At 39.2% G+C, this 19150-nt stretch overlaps 1 protein-coding gene across 1 annotated transcript in view; it reads left to right on the plus strand.

The window, feature by feature from the left end:
• LOC102964317 (serine/threonine-protein kinase TNNI3K) overlaps nucleotides 1–19150 on the plus strand; it is a 288998-nt gene that overhangs the window by 239143 nt on the left and 30705 nt on the right. The gene's annotated exons all lie outside the window — the stretch shown is intronic.

Here is a 19150-nt window from a genome sequence, read left to right on the forward strand (position 1 = left end):
ACCACTGCTAATAAAACTGCTCAAATGGGGTGGGAAAAACCCATCAGGTTTTTTGAGATGTTCCTTTGGATATTCTCATAAGATTTCTTCTACCTTTCTGGCCCTTCACAACTGTTGCAGAATTCTGCTAAGTCTTTGTCTCTCTACTTGGTTCAGGTTTCTCTTAACAATGTAGTACATCCTGAGTATTTGCTGTGAGGGTGCATTGAATGTCAGTGTGTTAGCTGTACTATCCCTCCAGCAAGTTCAGTCTCTGGACTGCTTGAAATCAACTACAGAAATAGGTGAAGCATTTAGCTAAGCTGTCAGATTCACTAAAATAGGAATCATGTCTGTTTTATTCATAACTCTACCCCTAGTATCCAGCAGTATGGTTGGCATAAAGTCGATACATAGTAAATATTTGTTTCATAGATAAAGATTTGGATACATTGGCTCAACAAATTATAATTGTTATTAATTTTAAACATAATCAATGAAAAAGCTTTAATTTCTCTGTGCTTTCCATTTATATACCTATCACTATTGAGTGCATGCTGCATGCTGGATGCTATTTTAGACACTGAGTTGTCATCTAAGTAAACCTTAGGAAGTAGGTATTCCAATTTTACAGATGAGGAAACTGAGGCTTAGAAAAGATAAGTCACTTTCCTGAGTTTATGGAGGCAGAGCTAGAATTCTCACCTAAGTCTCTTCTATGCTTACTGAATTTCTCTGGCACAGGAGTTGGCACTTTTCAGAAGCTTGATATATTTTGCCAATACTCATATTGTTGGACTTCTTCCAGTTTCTTCTGGAAGTCGGTCAGGGAAAGAATTCAGCTACTTCTCCTAAGCCTGCCTTTTCAGCTTTTATATATGAAAGACAGAGCAAGTGAGACCAGAGATCAATAGGTTCTTAAAGTCAAAGAGCCTAAGGATACAGGAACTGATGGAGTAAGCCCAGCAGGGCCACGAGTTTAACAGCCTGCAAGACAGTGGCTCTCCACTCTGGCTGCACGTTAGAATCACCCGGGGAACTTTTACAAGTACCGATGCCCAGGACTAATTAAACCAAAACACATGGGGGTGGCACCCAGACGTCAGAAGCTTGTAACATCTCCCAGATGATTCTAATATACCTCTGAGTATGAGAAGCACGCTAGAGGAGAATGCTACAGTGCTAACCTGTCAGTCACTCCGGGGGAAGGGGATACAACCAAGGGGATAAATAAGGAGAGGCAAGTGAGGGCAGAGGTGACCCAGCAGCTGTAACCAAAGGATATCGTTTTGAAGGTTGACTACCTGTGTGGCCTCTCCCAGAAATCCTTGCAGTGTGCTAGTGACTGCTGATCTAAGCGGCATCCTAACTCGTTAGAATCACACAGGTGGAATTTTTAGCCTGGCATCATGCTTTTAAGAGAATGGTGTAGTCCTAACTAATGTATGCTTCCAATTCTGGGTCTCACAGCCCTCAACAGTGCCTTTAAAATGGTGCATTTATTTTTCAGTTTTTGGTTATGAAGTTCATAGCCTGTACTTTTATGATGCAGGATTTGGTGATGGCTTTGGTTGCTGTTCCTTTGCATATTTGTTTTTACTGATTATTGTTGTTCTTCCTAAAATAAATGTCAAGGTGGGAAATAGTCAGATATTTTTTCCACAGGTTATAGGGATTTGCCAGTTCCTACTGAAACCACAAATTGCTGAAATCTGAGATTGAGGAAGGCGCTTCTGAAGTACTGCCTCTTTTAAAATATTTTGTGTCTCTAGATATATTTGGAAAACTAAGCATGTGGCACTTGCTCCTCCCACTGGGTATGAAATCTCTCCCATCTTGTACATGGATTACATCATGTAAATTTAGAAATGACAAAGTGATACACAACCTTTCAGATGCGAAAACCAATTAGTGTTTGTGTGGGGCTGGGCTCTGAGAATAGAACGCCACGACCTAGTTAGCTGTCCAGGAGAAGAAAACCAGAGATCCAGGGACTGCAACTGTAAAACAGATACATTTGGAATTAATTTTTCACATTACGAAAGGGTCCATCAAAAGGTTCCTTTAAATAGAAAGCTTGCCGAGTGCACTTGGAATGCAATTTGACTTATAAAAGTTGAATGTAAGTTATAAAATTTTAATTTACACATAGTTTTTCCGGAATGCAGCAATTGTGTAAGATGATAGCACCCTGAAACTGATGTTCCTGGGAGGAATGAAAAAAAAAAAAAAAAAAAAGGAGAGTGGTGAGAAGAGTGTGGCCATTTGCTGTTATGGAGCAGAACGTTTATCAAGTACAAGCAATAGTGTCTCCTTCTTATCAGCAAAGGTCAACACTCTCTTTTTCATCTACCACCTCTCCTACATGCATCTTTGTACTGAACCTTCCCTCAGGCTCTTTGAATGTGCTCTTCCGTTCTTCATCCCCATTTCATTCCCAATTTATTTCTCTCACCAGCTCACCACATCCGCAATCTCAACACTGTGCTCATGAGCACTTTCAGCTCCTCCTACCTTGCTTCTCTCGTCTTCATGAGTTTTCTTGTGATGTCATATTAACCCTCAGCTCCAACTCTCACACACACACAGACACACACACAGTTAACCCCCCAGTCCTTATGTCTCACATGACCATCCTGCTTCCTTTGTCTTTAACCTTCTCTCCCCTTCCGGCTTTCTTCTGGCCTTAATCCACTTAACACTCTACTGCCAGCATGACCTTTCCTTCTGTAGAACTCCTGTTACATCATTACTCTACCTTGAAACCACCAATAATTCTCCATTACCTCTAAAATTAAGTGAAATTATGTCATCCTGGAATCCAAAATGATCAATGGTACGTTTTCCAGTTATACCTCCTGCTGAGTATCATATGTTCCAATGGTTCTAGGCAGAGAGCGATACGGTTACTTCTCTTCTCAAATGCATGCTAGGAGTTTGGGATCTGTGTGAGGCACTTTTTGGTAGTCCCAGTGACTAAAGGAGGTGCAACCACTGTTTAGTTGGCTAAGGCCAGAGTATTGAACTTCCTACAATGTTTTGGACAATTCCACAAAATAAAGAATTATTCTGTACAGCGGTACCTGAGTGGCTCAGTTGGTTAAGTGTCTCACTCTTGGTTTCAGCTCAGGTGAGAATCTTGTGGTTTGTGGGATCAAGCCCTGCATCAGGCCCTACATTGACAGCATAGAGCCTGCTTGGGATTCTCTCTCTCTCCCTCTCTCTCTCTCTCTCTCTCTCTCAAAATAAATAAACTTAAAAAAAATTATCCTGTATAAAATAGCAATAACATCCCCAGTAATGCACACTGTTAGACAAACTAGGAGTTCTACTATGTCCCATACATACCCTGTGTTGAACCTATTGTTAACCTATCCCCATACCCTATATTTTTTAACCTTGACACCCCCCAATCTTGTCAAAGTATTAATAAGCCATCAGTAATATCTCAATCAGCTTAATCACTAGATCATAAGGGAGGCTTTTCTGGGGCTACCCCATTGCCACCCATGCCTTACTATGGGTCACAGAATTTTGTGCCACTTCATGCACTTACATGATTTTGTCTTACAATTATTTACTTTCTTATTCTCCATTAACCCATAAACACTTATAGGACAAAAATTGTCTTCTCTTTTGTTTTTATTCAGATGCCTATAATATCTCTTTTATAATTTAATTGTGGATGGTGAATACTAAATATGTTTATTTATAGTAAATTAGAGGAATCATTAGTTGGGCTATGAATGCCATGCTTTGTATTTCTGCATTTTAAGTGAGTAAAACTCTACCATTCAGAGTTTTTGGCCCCTACATTCCTATCAAGTTCAGATATGTTCTTATCCAAAAATAATGAACCGCCAAATCATTCAGACCTCTTTCTATACCACTCTGTCACCATTAGAGTATTAAATGTCTACCCACATTTTTTAATGAACAAAAGGATAGAATGGAGGTACCTGAACTCTGTGAGGAGAGAAGTGACTGATCCATTCATTCCCAGTGTGTTTGTAAAAGAGAGAGATTGCTATGAGTTAAGGTATTTAGGAGAGGTCTCACTGAAGATGGAGATGTTGTCCAGGTATAAAGAGAATAGGATGAACAAACATGAAATAATGATTATAAACTTTCTCTCCTTCTTTCCTAAAAAGAAGAAAAAAATAAGCATCCCTTCCCCAACTGATCTGTAATGGTACTTCTTTTATTCATCAAGGATCTACATTTAGATAGATCTCTTTTCAGCTTTTATATTCTGTCCTATTGGAATATTTGTTTATCCCTATGTCAACAATTCACAAGTTTAATTACAGTAACATTTTTAAAGTTTTGATATCTGGTAGGGCATGTCTCATCTTGGCTATTGTTGATTATTCTTGGATTTTTACTCTTCCATATAAATTTTATAATCAGCTTGAATTTTCCACACACAAAAAAATAAGATTTTGATTATATTTTTTCCAAGTTTATTTATTTTCTTTTAGTAATCTCTACACCCAACATGGAGCTCAAACTCACAACCCTGAGATCAAGAATCTCATGCTTTTCTGACTGGGCCAGCCAGGCACCCAAGATTATAGACATTTTAAAACTGTAGATCAATATTGGAAGATCTGACGTCTTTATGATATTGGGTCTCCCTTCCCATGAACTTGGTGTGTTTTTGCATTTATTTAAATGCTCTTTAAGATCTTGTAGTTAGATTTTATAATCTTCTCTGTAAGGTTCTTATATACTTTTTGTCATATTGATTGTTACATTCATTGATTGCTGAAATAATTTGAATTTGTTGCTAACATATTATTTTATTCTCTCTAGTTTTTCTTTTTTCTCACCCTATCCTGTTTTTGTTTGTTTGTTTTTCTTTGGATTCTTTGAATATGCACTCTGTTTTTCGATTCTTGGTGGGCACCCTAGAACTTTAACATACTTAACAAGTTCTATAAATTTAATATATGTTATTAAAATAAAAGATCTCCCAAACAAAAGGTTTTAGAGCATTTTAGTTGCAAATCATTCCCTCCTGAATTATCTTATATTTATGTCCATTGTTTTCATTTCATCACGATTTTTTAAAATTTAAAAAAATTTTTTTAACATTTATTTATTTATTGAGAGACAGAAGAGATGAGGGTGAGTGGGGGAGGGGCAGAGAGAGAGGGAGTCACAGATTCCAAAGCAGGCTCCAGGTTCTGAGCTGTTAGCATAGAGCCTGATGTGGGGCTCAAACTCATGAACAGCGAGATCATGACCTGAGCCCAAGTTGGATGCCTAACCGACTGAGCCACCTAGGTGCCCCCATCGTGATTCTTTTTTTATTCTACATCTTAGGTATTATTTTATTGTTTTATCCAACTATGGTTCATTTTGACTTACCCATATTTACTGTTTCATTATTAATTGTGCTTACATTTCACATCTTCCTTCTACATCATTTTCCTTTTCCTCAAATACATCTTTAAAAATTCCTTTAACATGACTCTGTTAGAAGTAATCATATGAAAACACCTTTATTTTCCCTCTTTCTTGAAAGATACTTTAGTAAATATGGGATTTGAAGTGTTTAATTACTCTTCCCCTATACCTTCAAGATGCATTCAACATGTTTCTGACTTTCCTTGCTGCTGTAAACTTTCATCTGTGGATCTAATTCTTTCTTTTATTTTCAATCTATCCTTTACAACTGCTGTTAGAACTTCGCTGTGTCTTTGGTATCCTACAGTTTAACTATGTTGTGTATAGTAATAGATTTAATTTATTTATCTTGCTTTGAATTTGTTGGGTGTCCAGAATCTGAGAACTGTCATCTTTTTATACATTCTGGATAATTTCTCACCACTGTCTCTGCTACTATTTTTGTACCCTATCTTCATTTTAACTTTCTGCAACTCTAGAAGTTTTTTAGATATTCTCTATTTTCCACATTCCCCAACCTCTTTACATATATTTCCCACCATTTACTTTTTCTTTGATGCCTTCTGGTAATTTCTTCAAATCTATCTTCCAGTTCACATAGTCTCTCGGTAACTGGATCTAACATGTTTTTCTATTCATCGCACTTTTATTTCAATTGATTTCTAATTTCTACTCCATATCTAGAAATTGTGTGTGTGTGTGTGTGTGACAATTTTGAAAGTCTCATGTTTCATCTACATACTTTTAATTGATTATTTTCTTTCTTCAAACACATTAACTTTATATTCTATATCAGAATGTCTGGTATTTCCCATCTCTAATCTCTACCATCTTTATAGTCTAATTATGTAGTTTGTTGTTTTTGCTAATTCTTGCTCCTGGTTTCATCACATATTTAGACCTTTGTGTTTCTACTGTGAGCTCATCCTCCTTGGAACTTTATCTCTGGCAATTTTTTTTGGCACTTATTTGGTGTAAACGACATCACAGATGCTTTGTATTTCTTCTTGCTAATCATATAGGTACACTAACCCCACAGAACCACTTTAAAACTTCAACTTATAGTTTTACATAAAACACATGTAGTACTATTTCTATTTTAAAACTTGGGTCTTTGTGGACTGTGGATGGGACTTCTCAAGGTAAATGTTTCATTTTTAATTTTTTTTTTTTTTTCATTTTACCCGGAGCCAAAGATGAATTAGGACACATATCCTCTGCTCTCTTTATGCAGGGTGGATTTTACTTTTTCTGGTTCACCCTGGGGTTGTCCTTTGAGGATTTTAGCTTTATACCAGTGTTTCTTATTTGATCTCCCACCTTGCTTGAGCCCAAGCTGTGTTTTCCCCCCATGTGGTTCAACAAAATTCAAGCTTTAGATCAACAGGAATCAGTATCTTCATAACCCTTACATTGACCTGGAAAATTTTGGCCAGTCATTTACTTTTTCATTGGTATCTACATTAACTGTAAATATCATGAGAGCATGAACTTCTCTTCTTTTTGATGCTGTCTCTCCAATACTTAGAACAGTGTCTGGCATATGGTAGGTGCTAAATGCCCCTTTGTAGAATGAATGAATGAATGATCATGATAGGTCTTCACAAACATTAACGCCATTTAATCCTCACAACAGTCTTATAAATAGGCCTCATGGTTTCCATTTTTTGGGTAAAACAACCTGAGACTCAAATGGTTTACGGAATTTGTATGAAACCAGATAGTGGGAAAATGGTAGTTAATTGCTGAACCTGGGCCTGCTGGTCAGGTTTCCATTACACCATGCTATCTCTGGATACTAAGCCTGACCAACATGTCTGAACCATCCATAAGAAGCAGAAGCTTGTATCCTCTCATTTGAGCTTTCAGAGTCAGCAGCAGCAAGCTACCTACCTCTAAAGTTCTGCCAGCTCTAATGGAACATAGAGCACTCTCAGTCTACAGCCAGTACAACGTGTGATGGAGGGAGATTGTCCCTTCTCACTCCCACTACCTCTGATACTAGCCACTTTACCTCGGCCTATGCCTGCTAATAACAGACCTTTATAATCAGCTGTCTGCACTGATATAGCCTAACATGAACACAGCAAAGTCCACATCTGCTGCCTCATCCATCAGCATGCCATGGCCTAACCCTGCCCTCTCTATTTTCTTTAATCATGTTTCTGAAAACGAGCCTGACTCCTTGGCCACATTTCAAAGGCACAAAAACCAATCAGAACATTAAAAAAGACAAACTCTTTCCTTCTAGACACCATGGGGCCAGTTTTGAGGATAACTCCACTTTACTGTGATTCCTTTATTGAATTACATACATTGCAAAACTAGACCTTTTTTTTTTTTTCATTTCTTCATTATATATTCTCTAGTACAGCAGTCAGTTGCATTCACTGTAATTTTTTTAAGGAATCTTTTAGCTGACATTTTGGGGCAACAAGTAGCCTATCTAACAATGAGGGTTTCAAGAGTTTCTTAACCTGGAAATGAAACACCACACTTTCTCACTCATAAACACAATCCTCTAGCCAATCCTAAATTGGAATAATTTTAAGATTTATAAATGTAAGGAATAATAGAAAGATATCATCTTTGATTTCAGAACTCTTATTAAAGATTGTTGGTTTAGCCACCTGGGTAGCTCAGTTGGTTAAGTGTCCAACTTCGGCCCGGGTCGTGATCTCGCGGTTGGTGAGTTCAAGCCCTGCATTGGGCTCTCCGCTGTCAGCGCAGAGCCTGCTGCAGATCCTCTGTCTCCCTCTCTCTCTGCCCTTCCCCCACCCCCTCTCTCCCTCTCTCAAAAATAAATAAACGTTAAAAAAATGCATGGCATCAAAGAATTTACAAAAGACCTCAGTGTGTATCAGGGCCTCACAGCAGTGTCTACCTCTCACTTCAGAAATGTCTTCTAAGTTTGTAGAAAGAGTTGTCTTGGCCAGTTCTATGGGCCTTGCTCACATTGTTTGTATAATGAGGACAGGAAGATGTTGCTTGCCTCATCTAGGGACAAGAAAACTTTTTTTCTCAGGATAGTTATCAGCCACAGGATGTGTAATTTTTGTGACATCCACTTGCTGAAGGTCAGTTATCAAGCTCATTAAGGGTCCACACTGAAAAAATATAAAAGCCAAAGAGAGCAGCTAGAATCTAAGCAAGTGCCATAATGCCTGTCAGTTGCCTTTTATCTCTTTCTTTTTAAGCTCAGATCTTTTCAAGGTGCTCATAAGTTTTTCTAATTAACAAAAGCAGAAAATTTCTTAATGCCACAGGGTATGGGGTCGAAAGAGAAAATATACGGCTATTCACGTTGATACGAGGGTGTGAAAGTACTCTGTATGCCTCCTCATTATGTCCCCAAATGTCATCTAACAAGGAGGGAAGATTAAAGAAAGCGGAAGAAAGTGGAGAGGGCTTCTACGGGAAGTTAAAACTATTTCCTCGAAGGGCCAAACAACAAGCACAGCTGTTTATATTTACAAACCTCTTTACCACAGCCCTAGGTGCCCTACTCAGAAAGCACTACAGTGAAATAAGCAAACGATTCCCATGTGTACACATACACAAAAAAAGTGGAAAGAAAACTATAAATTGATTGCTCATGCCCTCTGCATTTTATGCTGCTGCTCTCCTACAAATCAGCAGAACTGGAAATCGTCTGTGCTGCAGTGTGATAGAGCTCTGTGTAAGAACTTCCTTTCAGCTGATGTGAACCTAGAGCAATCAATCGTTATCAGTGGCTCTTGCCTAGTTGCCTTGCTCTCTAGCGCCACCTAGCAATCAGTTGACAAACCACACGTGGGGCCTCCAGCCTATCTGACTGCTGTACTGAGAGGCTTGGAGATTTCACACTGAACAAAGGCATTCAGCCTTAAAGTTAGGAGCCTGTGAAAAAATGTCACCCCTTTCCTCCCGTTCCTTGACTTTTAAAACCACCCTAGGGTGGAAACAACGCTTTTCTATGAAAAATGTAAAAGAACACCAAACCAAACACTGTTCAGAAGAGGAAGTGATGAAAAACGGGAAATTAATAAAAGTGAAAATATGAGAAGCGCCCTATGTGTGTAGAATTGGCACCTTTTTATGAGTCTTAAGGACCTGAATGTATGGCCAGGCATAAAAGATTTACATGAAAAGAGCAAGCGAGTGACATATCTAGGTTACAACACGCACTTGAGAGAGAATGAGACGCAGCTCTCGCCGTGGCTATTCTGATGCTGTATTTTCATGTTCTTTTCTGTCCTCCAGCACTGCCAGTTAGCAACCTAAAATGGGCTCCCTGGTAACCCAAAGGGCGAGCCTGAGTGCATTTCCTTCTTCGTGTTTTGTAATACTAATTAACTAATTCCCAGCCACTAGAAGGGAACCTGCAAAGATTCGCCAGAGGCAAACTGCTAAATAAATGGTGACAGATTTCTCAGTTTTCAATTAGATGAAATGACATATTGGGACAACGAATAGCCCGACTTTCTAATGATGAGTGTTTTATGAGTTTTTTTTTTTTTTTATGATTATTATTCCTGGAAATGAAGAGAAACCCTGGCCCTTTCTCCATTCATAACCAAAACGAGGGCCCAGACCCACTCTTGGGTACACCAAAGCATACATCCTGCCTTTGGCGGTGACATTTGTTTAAGACCGAAAGTAAGACTTGGTCCAAAAAATGCTGCTTTTGAGACTGCTTCTGCTCTACTGAAATGTCTGACAGGCCACAGCACAGGGACCAAAGAGAACAACCGGCCTAATTAAATCTGTACAGGCAGCACTGAACGCTGTTCACCAGCCGTGACTCCAGCGCTGGCCCCGCCCTGCCCCCTCCTGACTCCAGTGTTTGTGCTGCGAATCTCTTGCTAGCATGGCAACTGTTGCTATGTTTGCAGTAATAAGAAGTGGGTGATGCTGGTGTGTCTGTAATGATTAGGATACAAGAGCAATGATTTCTAAATAGATTTCTGAAGCAGCTCTTACAATGGCCGTGCACCGTGTAACAGGTTTAATTCCTCCCAGACGTTTTTTCTTCTTTTCACTTTCAGCATCTTCCATGTGGACTAATTCTAACCCTCCTATAATGCAAAACTAGCAACATCCTTCCTTTTCCTTGCTAGTATTTGAAACAAAGTTTATTGTTAAAGAAGACATTTCACAAGTTATTGTTTCTCATTATCTCCTTGGCAACTATGAGATTGAGTTTTTCTTGGTATGTAGGTAAGCAGCTAAAACAAACAAAAAAATTGTGGACCCAGACAAAAGAGAAGTCATGTATTCACCAGAGTAGAAAGAAAAATCTCTACCATTAATATTTGTGATGTTAGCTGAGCATTTTCTATTAATGAGCAGATGTTTTAAAGGCCTCAATTGCAAAGAAGTACAAAAAATTCATTAGTGGATATATGTTTACCTTCCTGAATCCTCTTCCAAAGAATCAGAAAAAAAAAAAAAAAAGGGGGAAGGAAGGGAGGAAGAAAGAAATCTTCATTTTTTGGCCCAACCAAGCACCTATTTGCCAGCCAGTGTTAACTGCCCCCGCCCCTACTTATCACTGGATGCCAGCACAGCCCACACCCTCGAGATAAGGCCTTGTTCCTTGATGGCAATATTAACATGGCCAAAAAAAGGGAGAAGAGAAGACACATTATGTGTTTTGATTACTTACTACCTGCCAGACACTATTGTGCCTTTTTTCTTCGTCAATCATATCACTGACTTATCACAACTCTTCTACAAGGTAGGCACTATCTGTCTGTATTCCACAAATGAGAAAACTGGAATACAGAAAGAATAAATAGTCTGCCAAGGCTTTGCACCTAGTAAACAGCAGGGCCAAGACTGAGCCTCGATCACTCTCACTGCAAAGCCCATGGTATCTCATCACTTCCTGAGCTGCCGTAATGTGAAACAGAGAGTTGCTCTCATACGGATCAGCTGTGTGGCATGGACAAGTCCCTTCCTTAGGAAAACCAAGGACCTGGGTTTCAGGATCCTCTTCTATCTTAATGCATGTGAACTGGACCCTTGCTACTCAAGGTGTGGCCCCCAGACCAGCAGCATAAACATCACCTAGAAGCTTGTCAGAAATTCAGACTCCCAAGCCCCACAGGGACCACCGAATCACAATCTGCATTTTAACATGACTTGTGAATGTACATTAAAATTTAACAAGCACAGGACTTACCTAACTCTGGGAACCTTTCTAGCTCTAGTATATTTGGAATGTTGTCCCCTCATCTCTATATTTCTAGATCCTACTCCTCTAAGCTTGCTTCACCTTTCCTTACAAACTTTCGTAATCCCATCTTTATGCTTGATGAAAAGATTTTTCTCTCTCGTAACAAAAGTTTCATTTACCTTAATTCTTACACTTTCTACTTAGTATCATGTCTATGTGTAGGTTCCTATGTGTAGGCAGAGCCATCCATGTGAAACAATTTTATACCTGTAATGCCAACTGGCATAGTACATTACACTAAAGAAAACATGTTGAAAGAAATGTTAAATAAATCATTATATGAATTTAGTTATAGAGATCATATAGTGCACTAATCATAAGATCCCTGTATTGTCCACTATGAATATTTCAAGGCAATCACACTCCAAGAGTTCTATAAATACGGATCCAAAGAAGCGTGCAAATTGTACACATAAGAGCAGTTTTCAAACTTCCTCACCCCACTCCTACCTTTTTAGCACACAAATACATTAAAGATTCAATTAAGACCAAGCTCAACTCCAAATTCTCTCTTCCAGGAAGTTTCCCTGGATGCCCTCAACTGGTTAGATACCCATCATGGATTGTTGCCATCTTATCTTGTGCATACTTCATAGAAGCACAGAAACTATATTATAATCATATAATTATGTCAGCTGCCCCCCTACACACAGACACACACATACATCATACATTCCTCAAGGTCAGGAATTGTGTCTTTATTTGTGCATTCTTAATATTTATCACAATGTTTGGCATATAGTAAGTGGTAGGTATATGTATATTGAATGAATGAATGAATCAATCAATCAATCAGTGCTAATGTTTTTACTCCAAAATATCATTTTTTTGCTCCACATTAGGGTTTGTTGACACCAAGAATGTGGAGAAGCACTGTCTGTGGTGAGATTTAAGAGGTACTTGTACCTGGGTGGCTCAGTCAATTAAGCATCCAACTTCAGCCCAGGTCATGATCTCAGGGGTCCTGGGTTCAAGGCCAATGCTAGGACTCTGCTCTCAGCACAGAGCCCACTTTAGATCCTCTGTCTCCCTTGCTCTGTGCCTCTCCCCCACTCGCTCACTTGCACTCTCTCTAAAAAATAAATATTTTTTTAAAAGACTATAAGAGGTACTTGTTTTAGTCACAGTGACATTCTCTACCAATATGGCACTTTAATTTAGTGTCACGTGAGCTAGTTGTCTAGGCATATAAGCCCTGAGACTTAGGAACTCAATGGTCTTTGGGATACCAAAGATTGAAAATTGAATCAGTGTTTGTTTCCTTTCTCAGTAAGTTAGTCATCCATTCATTCAATAAACATTTACAGAGCACCTACATTGTGCCAGGAGTTTATAGGGATTGGGGATGTCAGGAAGAGTACATAGTATAATCTTTCTTTCCTTTCAGTAGTCTAGTCTTAAAAATATACCCCAAATGTATGTATAATACAATATGATACATACAGTAATGGGCAGGTGACTCTTGGGTCATGTGAACACAGAAGGAGTTATTACCGAGAATAAGGAGAGAGAGGCCATTCACTGGCCTGTAGGTGTGAACATCAGGTCACCCATTTGTCCTTCTCTGGAAAGAACAGTGAATTTGGGGAAGAAGAAGAACACTCCCTAGTAATGAATCTGTGCTAGGGAGGAGAAACACTGAAAACATAGAATGGAAGAGGAGGAAAGTTGGTGGGGCACAGACTCACTAGTGGCGCATGGTAAATTTAAACAGGATTTATAGGAGAAAGTTATAAACAGAGAAATATCCAAGTGCACACAATCTCTTGAGCTCGTATCATCCCTCAGAATGGTCTACTCTCTAGAAGGATCCTATGCTTTTACTCTCTATATGTTTAAAAGGAAACTGGAGCAGGGAACATCTGGGTGACTATTTAATGATGAAATTCCCTGCCTGGGGTGAGAAATAGTTTTGTTAGAAAAGTAAAGTCACTAGTGCTGACCTCTACTATCTTGGACATAGGAAGCCAGCTCTTTTTCTTTTCTTTTCTTTTCTTTATTTTTCTTTTCTTTTCTCTTCTTAAGTTTGTTTATTTATTTGTGTGTGTGTGTGTGTGTGTGTGTTTGTGTGCGTGCGTGTGTGTGTGTGTGTGTGTGAGTGAGAGAGAGAGAGAGAGCTCAAGGGAGGGACAGAGAGAGAGAGAGAGAGAGAGAATTCCAAACAGCCTCTGCACTGTCTGTACAGAGCCTGGACCGGGGTTCATGGGACTCACAAGGCTTGATATCACGAACTGTGAGATCATGACCTGAGCCAAAATCAAGAGTGGGAGCTTAACTCACTGAGCCACCCAGGTGCCCCAGGGAGCCAGCCCTTTAGTATGCTTTTAAAAAGGGAAAGCGAAAAGCCTTCAGAGACTATCAGATCTCTCTCTTGTAAAGATGGTGTCAGGATAAGGAATAGGCAGTGGGAAGGGAGAGAGATCATGTTCTTCCTCACCTACTCAATACATCATTAGTTACCTAATATCTAATTAGTCAGATTTCAGCTAACACTAACGTATCAGGTAGGAAAGCTTTCAGCTGAAAGTAACAAACTCAATGATAGTTATTTAATAAAGCAGGAACTTGTTTTTCACACATAAGAAGTCTGGAAGAAGGTATTCATGGGCAATCGTTCTGCTGCTCCCTGGGCCATAGAATACCCAGGTTCATTTTCTCCCCTTCATCATGTTCAGCATATTGGTGTTTCTCATGTTTGTGGCTACACGGCCACAGAATGACCGCAACAGCTCCAGACATCATGTCTGCGCTTAAAGCAGATGTAGAGGATGAGATATCACCTCACACCTGTCAGAATGGCTAAAATCAACAACACAAGAAACAACAGGTGTTGGTGAGAATGTGGAGAAAAAGGAACTTTTGTGCACTGTTGATGGAATGCAGATTGGTGCAGCCACTGTAGAAAACAATATGGAAGTTCTCAGAAAGTTTCTAAACACAGAACTACCCTACAATCCAGCAATTGCACCACTGGGTGTTTACCCAAGGAATACAAAAACACTAATTCAGAGGCATACATGCACCCCTATGTTTATTGCAGCATTCTTTACAATAGTCAATATATGGAAGCAGCCCAAGTGTCCATCCATAGATTAATGGATAAAGAACATGAGAAGACATGGTATATATACAATGGGATACTACTCAGCCACAAAAAAAGAATGAAATTTTGCCATTTGCAATGACACAAATGGAACCAGAGAGTATAGTGCTAAGCGAAACAAGTCAGAGAAAGACAAATACCATATGATTGCACTCATATGTAGAATTTAAAAAACAAAACAAATGAGCAAAGGGGAAAAAAGAGATAAACCCAAAAACAGATGCTTACTTACAGAGAACAAACTGATGGTTACCAAAAGGGAGGCAGATAGGAGGATGGGTTAAATAGGTGATGGGGGAGTAAGAAGTGCACTTGCTGTGATGAGCAGCAGGTGATGTATGGATGTGTTGAATCACTATGCTGTACAGCTGAAACTAATATTACACTGTATGTTAACTAACTGGAATTAAAATTAAAACTTAAAAAATAAATAAATAAAGTAGGCATTGGGGGCTAGTGCGTACTGCATGTTTTTTTCTGTCCCATATCTTTTTAGCAGGAAATCAACAGCCTTCTGGGAATACTGACTGTGAGTTAGTGGTTAGAACCTGGCCCAGACAGGTGTCCTATGGAAGAATGGCTCAGGAGGAAGGGGATGATTTGCTGATAACAGAAGAAAGGGTTAGCACGCTACACTACAAAAGTACACGTATCTTAGAGCCAGAGATACCTGTGTTCAAACCCCAGTTCCAGACTAAGAACAGTGTGAACGTGGGCCTGAGTTTGCTAAAATAGGCATCATGATATTCCCTTGGCTAGTTTTTGCAAGGATTGGAGAAAAGACATATAAAACAGTTAATATTATCCCTGGGAAATTTGTGTTGTTTTGTTTTAAACTAGAGTTAATTGTCCACTATTTTATAGTTCTACCCAGAGACAGATAAATACCTTTCTGAAACCGAGAAAGTCTATGTCTGCCTGGAGTTCAGAATCCTAATTCAGGCACTCTGTTCTCCTTGTTATCACTTATTCTCTTTGAGAGAGTAGGACATTCCCTTTTCTCATTAAATAGCAGCTTTACCCATAAATTTCTCATAGCTTCTCCTCACCTATCTACACTACTTGTTTGTCAAATTCAATAATGTTGACCATCCCCTCATTAGGTTGCCATTTGGATTAAAGTCAGGGTTTCTGGATGTTTTCTATCCAGCAGCTATTTCCATGAAAATGACAGAAATCAAGAGAAATTGCTTTCAAAGATTTCAATTTTTCTTTTTTTGTAGGCCTAGAAGGGAAAACTGTAGTTAATTGTGAATGTTCCTGCTAAATGCTAGCGTACTGTGTGAAAATGGAAAAGATTTAAAATGCTCGAGAAACAACAAATCTAAATATACAGGTTTTACCCCCCAAAAACATTTTTCATTCTATTAAAAAGCAATCCTTTATTATTCAAGGAAAGATGAGACTTACACTCTTATCTTCAATAATAGTTTACCAAATCAGTCCAGAGAAGAAAAATGGAATCATAAAATAAATAAAATAGGGGTGCCTGGGTGGCTAAGTCGGTTAAGCCTCCAACTCTTGATTTCGACTCAGGTCGTGATCTCATGGTTCATGTGTTAGAGCCCCACATCAGGCTCTGCGCTGACAGTGTGGAGCCTGCTTGGGATTCTCTCTTTTCCTCTCTCTCTCTCTCTCTCTCTGTCCCTCCCCTACTCTCTTTCTCTCTCTGTCTCAAAAAACAAATAAATAATTGATGACACGACACCATGTTAACATGTTGGTTGTTGTTTTTGATGTATGATGTATGTTAAGGAAGAGAGTATTTGACTATGAAAGTTACCTATGAACTACTTTCTGATATTGAGTGATCTGAAGTTCCTATTTTTAAAACAAGTTTTCTGCTGCTTGTGTATTCTTTGGCTCTCTTTCTTTCTTTTTTAAAGTGTGGACAATTCTGAGTTTAAAGATTACTTTAGGAAAGTTGAACTACATTATTCACTTCCAGATTTTTACTTACTGAGTTCTTTACCACAAAAGACAATAAATTCCCATCATTTTTTTTAAATACCTAAATGGAAGGGGAAAAAAGAGATAATTGAAATATTATCAAGATTCTTCTATTTTTTTTTTCAATTACTGCCCATTGAATTAGGCCAGCACCTTGCGCTATAATTTGTCGTAAAGTACAAAGATCTATGTGTTACGTTTATTTAAATAAATTCCTCTGTATCTTAGGGGAACATATAGGAATGTGAACAGTATACAAAGTTTAATTGAATATGGCCAGAATTGGAAAGTTCATGGAAGTAATCAACTAGCTCACAAATATGCATTGAGCTCCTGCTAGGTACATAGAACTGTGTCTGGCCCCATCCAGAAAGCACCCTATATTTTGATAGCTAGTCTTATGTAAACATTCTTGGAAAACTGAATAAATTGTCTTTTGTTCTTTCCTCCCTCTTTTATCTTTTCCTTTTTTTTCCCTTTACTTAAAAGATTAACAATATTTTACATATAGATGAGAAAAACCCAATGTGCATCATGTTCCCTTATTTTTCTGGCCCCTTCATGTATTCTATTGCTACTGTTGATTCTATTGCTCTTTCTTTATGTTGTTCCATGGAGATTATTCATCTAACACTTACTAAGCATCTACCATGTGCCAGATCCTATAGTCAAGCAGTAGTCTTTGATGAAATTGCACTGGGGCATGAGTCTAAATTTCATGTGACTGAATGAGCATGACCTCTGCCCCTGGGTTTAGAATGGGTCATCAAAAAGACTCAGGTGGGTAGAGAAAATGTAGTGATGCAGATGAGACAAGAGTGACATAGAAAAGCAGAGGTCCACCTTGAACCCAAGAACATTCTCTGGAACTGTGCAAACCAGGCCGCACTGCAGAGGTGGTTCTTGTCACTCAGCTAATCTTGCATTGATGACACAGTGCACATGATTATGTTTATGAGGCTGTCTCTTTAAATGGTGAGGAAAGGGAAATAAAGGTGTAAGGATCCTGGTGGAAGGAAGGAAGGAAGGAAGGAAGGAAGGAAGGAAGGAAGGAAGGAAGGAAGGAAGAAGGAGGGAGGGAAGGAAGGTGAGAGGAAGGGAGAGAGGGAGAAGGGGAGGGAGGAAGGGAGGAAAGATGGAAGGAAGGTAGGGGAGAGGAAAAAGAAAGGGAGAAAGAAATTAACTTACCCAAAGGTTTCACAGCTTGTAGTTTGCTAATCTCTACATTGAAAGGTGGACGATGAAACTGAGACCTACTGAGTTAACTGCCCAGTGCCTCAGCCATATGCCTTATTCCTCTTTATATGCATCTCCACTCCCACACCGCTCCCATCTGCCTTCATCCTTAGTGCCTAGAATAGCATCTAGCACATGGTAGTTCCTCATCAAAAGTTCATTGATGACAGAACCAATACCTACCACTGACAGAGTGCTATTTATACTGTCCTGTCTTCCCTGTAGGGAGCTCATACTATGTTTTTCAAAATAGGACTCTACTGTGGCATGCCTCACTCCACATGGGGAACTTCTCTCTTAACAAGCATAGGACTGGGAAGACTGTGCAAGCACTCCAAGTTGGCCTTTTCTGTCTCTCCCCCAGGAAAATGGCTCACCATGGAAAAGCATAGATGACTTTTACCCTCTCGTGAGCATTACTCATGACAAGACACTTAAAAAAGAAACACTCGACTCTGTAAAGCTGATGCTAGTTTTGGATTGCTAACAGAGGCTTTGTCAAAGGATTTTGTTGTTAGATCATCTGAACGCACAGGTTGCTCAGAGTCAATGCTGTTTGGCTGGCCGGAGATCACAGAAGCACCTGAGATGAGGAATTAGTTGTGGACAAGGAACTGGCATGAGCCAGAGGGCCACACGTGCTTTTCTGATTCATTCACTCAGCTGACATTTACTGAGCACTTATAGTGGGATTTGGAAATGTACTTGACTGAAGCTCCATCCCTTCTCTCCATGAACACATTATTTTAATCTAGTGCACTAAGTGCACTTATCGGAGTGAGTCCATGGAAAGGTGGAGACACAGTGACACTGCTAGGAGTTGAGCTCCTGGTGGTGACTCTCTTGCCATGTTCCCTCAAGAGGAAAGGTTTGTTCAGTAGGCATATCCTTCTTCAGAATCCTCCACATCTGCTGAGAATTTTGGATTCTCACTACAAGAATAATTCCTTTCCCGTCCTTCCTTCTTTCTTTTTTCTTCTCCTCCCTTTTTCCCTAAACCAAACCTAAGCAAGTCTACATTATCCAGAAGCAGCTGGTGCCACAATGTGGGAGTGTTAAATGTTTAACATCTTGTCACTTGTGAAACTGATGGAGTCATCCTTTTTGTTTCAGAGTTTCGTGTTTAGGGGTTGAAAAGCTAGATTGATGAGCATTACCAGAGAGAAATATTTTTTGAGAAGTTAGTGAAGCTGATGACACGTTACTTTACAGTTTAGTGAAATTCAGCAAATCTAATTCTATTATCCTGT

The sequence above is a fragment of the Panthera tigris genome, chromosome C1 (genome assembly GCF_018350195.1).
Source record: "Panthera tigris isolate Pti1 chromosome C1, P.tigris_Pti1_mat1.1, whole genome shotgun sequence".
NCBI classification, from domain to species: Eukaryota; Metazoa; Chordata; class Mammalia; order Carnivora; family Felidae; genus Panthera; species Panthera tigris.